Below are 7,533 nucleotides of genomic sequence, written 5' to 3'. Positions count from 1 at the left end.
TTGCACTTTCCTCCTGCTGAGTTGATGCCCGTCTACAGCCCTGTCCAGCTCTCCTCATGTAAAGGCTCATCTTGTGTATCTCCTCTACACTGAGACTGTGTCAGAAACCGCAGACTTCTTGTGACACCATATATCCTGGAAGAGCTGGACTAACTGTGCAACATGAATGGGCTGCAGGTACTGTCTCATGTTACCAGTATTAACAAAGACGATCACAAAAAAGCAAAACTAGAGAAAAATCAGCCAGGTAGGATAAGAAGAGATGAATGGTCTGTGACTACTGTCTACTAAACCATTCTTTTTTTTGTGGGTTGTCTTGTTGATGCCTCTCCAGTTCACCTTTTATACCAAAGCAAGTGAAACTGAATGACAGTTGTTTATTCTTACTACCTGGACAGATTGATATACCTGCAGTGTGTTTTCATAGCATTTGACCACATCAAGAAAAAACTGTAGACTATAATGAAGGATAAGACCATTTTTTTTTTTTTATTAAAGAAGGAAACAGTGTAACAACTAAAAATCACTAAAGGCACCAGTGTCAAAAAAATGTGTCCGATCAATTAATTTAATGAAAATTTATGGATCTATTTACTTCCCAAAAAACCTCAGGCCAACAATTTACTCGTGGGCCACTAATGACACTATACATAACAGTGGCAATATTATTTTGAACGATTACTCTGCAGGTAAAATGATTAAACAGTCAATTATTATTTGTTTGAAAGGGCAGTGCATCATTTTACAAGTCTCTTAAGCCATTTAAATAATGTTAATAATGTCAAGATCCATAAATATCATCCTGCCAACACGCGCACCAGAGTCAAGGCAGGCTGAACAGGACCTTAATTGTTTTACCTCAGCAACTCAGTGCAACACAGCTATTATTTTACATAAAGAATTTATTTTCAAAGCTAATACAGCTCTGTAACATCTGCCTCGTCTTATAGGAGGCTTGGAGGCAGTTTCTTTTATTGCCTAACTAAATCTGGCAGTTTTTGTAACTAATGCTATCATAATCTCATGATTTAAAAAAGTATCTGAACTATATTGTATTAATCATGTTGAGTTAGTATGCTCATTTTTTTTAATACAATAGTATCCATTTATTTAGGAGAAGTACTGCTTTGCTGTCTTTGCCTACAATCAAATACTGCATAAAGACCTCTCAGCATCATTGGGGCTTTTCAGTCTATATTTAGCCTTTGGTTGAGACCCCTGTTGGCTCAAGGCTTACAGCTCTGCTGGCCCAGAGCTTATGGTTATTTCACACTCAGAACTTCAAATATCCCAACCACCAGCCCAGGCTTAACCCTACTATAGAGCCGAGTGATCCCTGGCTTTTACAGGGTAGTATCCCCAAAGGATCAGGGTTAAAATAACTGATGCGAGGTGACGTTATAGCAAAGTAATGGGATGTTCACAGTCCAATCAAATCATTATGATGTGCTCTGTCTTTCAAATGTGAGCATGCAACCCCTTTCTTCATTAATATGGGCTGAACACTAGAGTTTAGCTTAATTCTAAAAGTCTTTTCTTGAGTGTATTTCTGGAGTGGATACAAACCTTTTCAACCTCTTTCAAATATTTCCTTCAAGTCACAGTGCAGGCAGTTGTTTGGCACTTTAATGCTTAATGGTGGTAAGTAGCATTGCAGTATGAGGTCTGTATTTTGGATTGCAGTCGGGTGGACAGTGGATAACTGTTTTTCCTCCTTTGTGTTATAGGTCTCCCCTGCTGCTGTCTTGCTTAGGCTTGTTTAATTGCATTTTAGTTTGATTGAATGTCTTAACTTCTTAACCACATGTGTTCTATATTAATTGAGCGGCCTTCTTTATCTGGTTATTAATCTGTCTCTTTGAGGTTTTCTTTCCTTTAGTAGGCAGAGGGCCGTCTTCTTGGGAGAGGGCACGTTTGGTGAGGTCCCCTCTTGAGTGAACACGCTGGGACACAACTGTAAGACACCATTTTAGTTTGCACCGAGGATTTCAGTGAAGCACCTTCGGTGAGTAGCAGGTAGCATCCCGGGGCACTCCTTCCTAAGGACTGCCTACCTATGTGGCCTCTATTAATTTGCTGGGCTGCTATTTGGATCATTGTACCATTGTGGTAGTAAATCTTTTGAGAAATATATGCTAATAGAGCAGTATTTTAACTGAATGCTGTTGTTTTTACCCTGTGGTTTAAGCTTTCTTTTGCTGCAGATCTAGTCTTTTTAATTTAATAAACTTGGGGATTAATTTGCCAAGCCTCTGCCTCATCAACAGCCTGTGTGCTTTTATGTACTTATTAGGTTAACATGTCCTATGCTGAAATCCTCCAGGTGGCGTTGTCGGTTTCCTTTCATCCAGTCTTTTTGATGTCGACCCCACTCAGGTACAGCCAGTCGCTCTCCCTTGCTACACAAGTATGGACCATTTGCACAGCAATGGTATAACCTCTATTTTTTGCAGTCACTGATGACTCCTAATAAATTCATGTAGTTTAGAATAATAAAAATACACACCTGAGGTCACAAAACTTTTTCTTTCCTGCCCGCTTTAGTCTGAAAATTATTTCTACTGTACAGATGGTGACATCTTAATAAAAAAAAAAGCCTTGATGGAAATTTGAGTCAATCTACAATAATTTTCTGTGCATCAGTTGTATTGAAGACTTTGACGGGGGGTATTAACCCCAAGTTTATGCTCCAGTAAATCCTGTCACTGCTGTGTTATAATATGCAATTTATTATAGAGAAACAATAGTTGCTTATTTCATCAATATCTAAGTCAGCAGTGAGTTTGAAAAGAGCAGAATCATTATGGTTCGTTCTTGTACCAATAATGAATGTTACTTGATTGCCTGCCCAGCTCTTGTCACTGGCATCTGTGCTCGACCCTGCTTCACTGGTGCAGAGCTGACAGAGCTCATCATGTCCTTGTCTGTCAAAATCAGTGTCACTGGCTTTAGGATTTCCACCACACTGCACACAAGAACTAGCACAGAATTTTTATGCATTATATTCTACCCTTTTTTTCTAATGTGAAGTGTAGTGATTGACATCCTGGTTTAGGTATCATACAAACCCTCGCTAAATAAAAATGAAAACTTTGCAGTTTTTAACCATGAATCTGGTGTTGCTGATATTTGTTTGCCTAATACTAAATCTAAAAAGTAAGTTAGAGGAAATCTAAACCCACCATTTCCAAAGAACTAACTAGTGACAAAGAAGTTAGCACCAAGTGCTAAGATTTTTCCCTTGCCATGCTTTATGCACATAGGCAGCAAAAGATGTAGTATCATGACAAACCTCATACAGGCTGATGTATCAACAAAGCAAGTGGGTAAAGCAGGATTGATAAACTTTCACATGTTCCTCTTTAAAATTTGTTAGGCTTTAATATGCTAGATCTGGTATTACAAATTAAGATGAAAAGGATATAATGTACAGCAACTCTTGTAAGTAAAATCCATCCATCCATTTTCTTACCTGCTCGTCCAGTTCAGGGCTGGGATACGCTTCAGCCTTCCTGCAGGGTGAGAGGAAGGGTACACACTGGACTGGTCACCAATCTATTGCAGGGCTAACAGAGAGACAATCATTTATTCAGTAAAATGGGTGGCAGTGGCGCAGTGGGCATGTGCTCACCTTGCAACTGGAGGGTTGCTGGCTTGAGCGCATGCTGTCATTGTGTCCCTGGGCAAGACACTTTGCCTAAGTGTGAATGCGGTTGTGTGTTTGGTGGTGGTCGGAGGGGCCGTAGGCGCAAATTGGCAGCCACGCCTTTGTCAGACTGCCCCAGGGCAGCTGTGGCTACATTAGTAGCTTACCACCATCAGGTATGATTGAGGTGTGAATGAATAGTGCATGAAATTATAAAGTGTCTATGGGTGTCTAGAAAAGCGCTATATAAGACTAATGCATTATTATTAAAATGGTTTAGCTTCCAGTAGACCTTAATACTGGTATCAGTGTTATTAAACATATAGAAGCTTAATATATAGAAAAATATTAAGCACATATATATTAACTTAGCACAAAAAGTAAGTACATTTGTATTTGTTGTAACAATGCTTCTTACAACAGTAAGAACAGTATACGATTTATTGCCAAGAAACATTGTTACAACAAAGAAATAACTGACCAAACACAAATTTCCTTACTTTTTGTGCTAAGTTTATATACACACACTCCCCTTGTCACACCAAAATTCCAAGTTAAGGGATACACTGTCATCCCCTGAATTTTGTTTCCTTCACAAATTAACAGTCAGATGCTTTTGCATGCATAAATTGTACAGTGAGCATAATTCTGGCAGCTGTATGAGGAAAAATGCCTTTTGTTGCCAAGAGGTGGCACTGTCTAACTGGATTTTCAAATTTTGTGTCACTGCAAAACTGATCTTTTTTTAATCATTATGGAGGTCATACAAAGGAAAGGAAAATAAGTTTCATTTTGATCATGAGTTTCTAGGAAAGTGCTGGAGTTAAATTATCTGCCAGTATCATCATAATTCTCCTGCAATTCAGACAGCGAAGGTGGCCATCCAAATCCTCCCTTTTCTGAAAGGTAGCTTAGGAGTGGTATGTTTGAGATGTCTTTTATTACTTCCTTGAATTTTATTAAAAGAACTGAACTGGGATTTGGTATGAGAAATAAATTGTCTCCGCTCCCTCAGGACTCCTTAGGGGGATGAGAGGATGACAGAACAGTTTTAACTATGGGCACAGTAAAGTGAGATTAAGCCCTCCACAGGAGTGCTGCATGATACTGAAGTTCTGGTTGCTCGAACTGATACGTTTATAGTACATTTAAAAAAAAAAAAAAAACTGGCATGGCTGATGATACTGTACTTGATTATTCACTCACAATAAAGCAAAACATAATTTCCTTTTATTCTGTTGCAGTGTCTCTAGTAATCTCCGCTCTCTCTGTTGGACATCCTCTGTCAGACATGACTCCCTATTTTTTTTCCACAGAGCAAAAGCCACTTAAGGAGACTGACAAAGTAATAAAGCAGCACTACGGTTTACAAGACTGAGCACATGGCTCACTGAGCAGGTTGAAATAGGTGCAGAGACAGTCTGTATAGTCCATCCCTTCCACTCAGCTCTTCCCTGCGTACACAGTTACGCACACACCTCTTTGCCTTTTTCCTAATTTACTTAAACATCCAAAACACCTCACCTGCAGATATGGGGCAGTGAAAGCACAATGGAGCTGCTGAGATAGGAATTTAAGATGACTGTATAATTGAAAAATACGAAAATATGGGGACAAAATGTGCTTGATTGGTTTAGGTATGCTTGTTTGTTGGTATATGTACACATTCACATTGAGACCAGCCATTTAATTATCCATATAATATATGCTTATTATGTGTCCCAACTCACAAGCTATGTGTTCTTCCCCAGGAAAGAATCTAATACTTGTTTCTTACTCCTATCTTTCTTTTCAGCAGGCAGTATATCAAAGTAGATGGTGGAGTAGTTTTTTTTTTTCTGCTGTGGTACAGACGAGAAATAGGAACTTGAAAATATCAGCCAAAATATCTGAGGAAAAACACAACATATTGCTGGGTGAAAAAAGGCTATATTTCTACACTTTTGTACATCTGTTACATTTATGTAAGGAAGCGTGAAAAGAGGCTTTACAGACACACTCAGTCCCTGTGGTTTTGATCTTCAGGGCCTTGTGCAGGACCTTGTGATTGGCCACTGATGATGCTGTTTCGCTGGACTGAGAACAGCCAACAGCCATGTCTCATCAGGGCAGCCACCACCTGAGCACTGGGCACTGCACCACATTGCCTTCACATGGATATAGTCACGCACTGGTTTGCTCAGGGTATTTTCATGAAATGGTGAAATGCATACTTTGCAAAGAAAGAAAAGTGCACTATTCACTTCATGATACTACGGCAATTTCAAGGCCTTATTTCTCTCCCCGTCTCACCTCAAAGTGTGCAATTGTGTCGTGAACAACTCTCAACACTTCTCCTTATTTTCTTATTCTTTTCTATGAAGAAAGTGTTTTGACTGAGGTCGTGTGAGGAGATGGGGGGGCATCATGTGTAAGTTGTGAGACAAAATGCTGCAGTAACTATATCCTCCATGTGAAGGTGCCATGTGATGTATCCCAGAGATATGTCATGCCATGGATAATGGCTGAGACAGATGTGTCATGTCTGTGCACAGAAAGAGAGAGAGGGATATGTTTTGGTTATGGGATTAATTTGCCTTTTGGGACAGGTGCTGCGAGGGCCAGGAACAGACACAATAACTCTAATGTTACATGCAACCCCCCTGCCAACCCCCTCCCAAGTCCCACGCCCCATCAAACAACTCCACAGGGCACTGGGAGCATGTAACTGACAAAATTCATATGGAAAAACTCTGTCAGTAATGAGCTTTTACACAACTGTTATTACATCCTGTAATGTGATACCATTTGTTCTCTTGGTCTGTGAGAAACTTGGATTTTAGCTGGTGGCACCGATGTAACCAGATGGTCTTAACAAATTATGCTAAGCCAGCCTGAGTCACCCCTGAGTTAAAACACACACTACATCATATTTTAACAGCACAGAAGAACAACCGTTCCTCTTCAATTAGAAGAGGTTTTATCTATTCAGGTTTTAATAATTTCATATTAAAGGGTCCTTGGTCAACTCAAGGATAATGCTGCACAGAAGAATCTAGACATGTAATAAGCCCCTCAAATATAATTATCAGCAGATATAATTCAGATCAGAAATGGCAGCACAGAATGTGGATGAGATGATGGGCTGCTGCGCCCAAGGCTATGTATATACATTATTTAATATTTTATGATGCATGACTTTCTACATGAATTCTGATATCAATTCTTTCCTCCATGAAACCCAGAAGAAATATTACTAATTTATAATAGGACTATGTACTCTCTCTTCCCTCCACTAAATGCACAGTGCTTGCTGATGATTACTTAAGAGGAATGTCATGATTACTATTAATATTGTTACCAAGCCTTTTTCCTGCTGGTTAAATGCAGCAAATTATTTATTTTTTATTTTTTATGGAATACCTCCAAAAATTAAGATAAAATTGTTTTATCTGTTAATTTTAAAGTTTAAATGTTCTGTTGCCAGTGCTGAACCAGAGGCTGATGACGATGGAATCCAAGATCGGTATAAACATAATGTAGAAACCAGCATGTCCCAATGAGATTATGTAAAATCACTAAACATCAGAAAGGGAAGGGCTTAAACTTTTTTTTTTCCAACTGTTTCCCCCTGAGGCATTCAGAACAGCGCCGTTAGAGATTTGACTTTTCTTTTTGTTTCAGCAGCTGCTCCCTTGACCCCTTCAACCTCACTGAGCTACAGGTGTCCCACTCATACTCTAGAGCTGGAAGCTCTGAAACATCGTTCAAATGTGCAAAACTTTATTTAAAACTTTGGCAAAGGACCAAATACATCAGAGTGAACATAATACATGAGAACTGGGCATGAAAGGAAACACAAGTGGGATTTAAATGCCCACCAACTCAGGTTTAAATTGACTATTTGC

This window comes from Archocentrus centrarchus, chromosome 14, assembly GCF_007364275.1.
Source record: "Archocentrus centrarchus isolate MPI-CPG fArcCen1 chromosome 14, fArcCen1, whole genome shotgun sequence".
NCBI lineage: Eukaryota > Metazoa > Chordata > Actinopteri > Cichliformes > Cichlidae > Archocentrus > Archocentrus centrarchus.
This window is presented reverse-complemented; position numbering follows the sequence as displayed.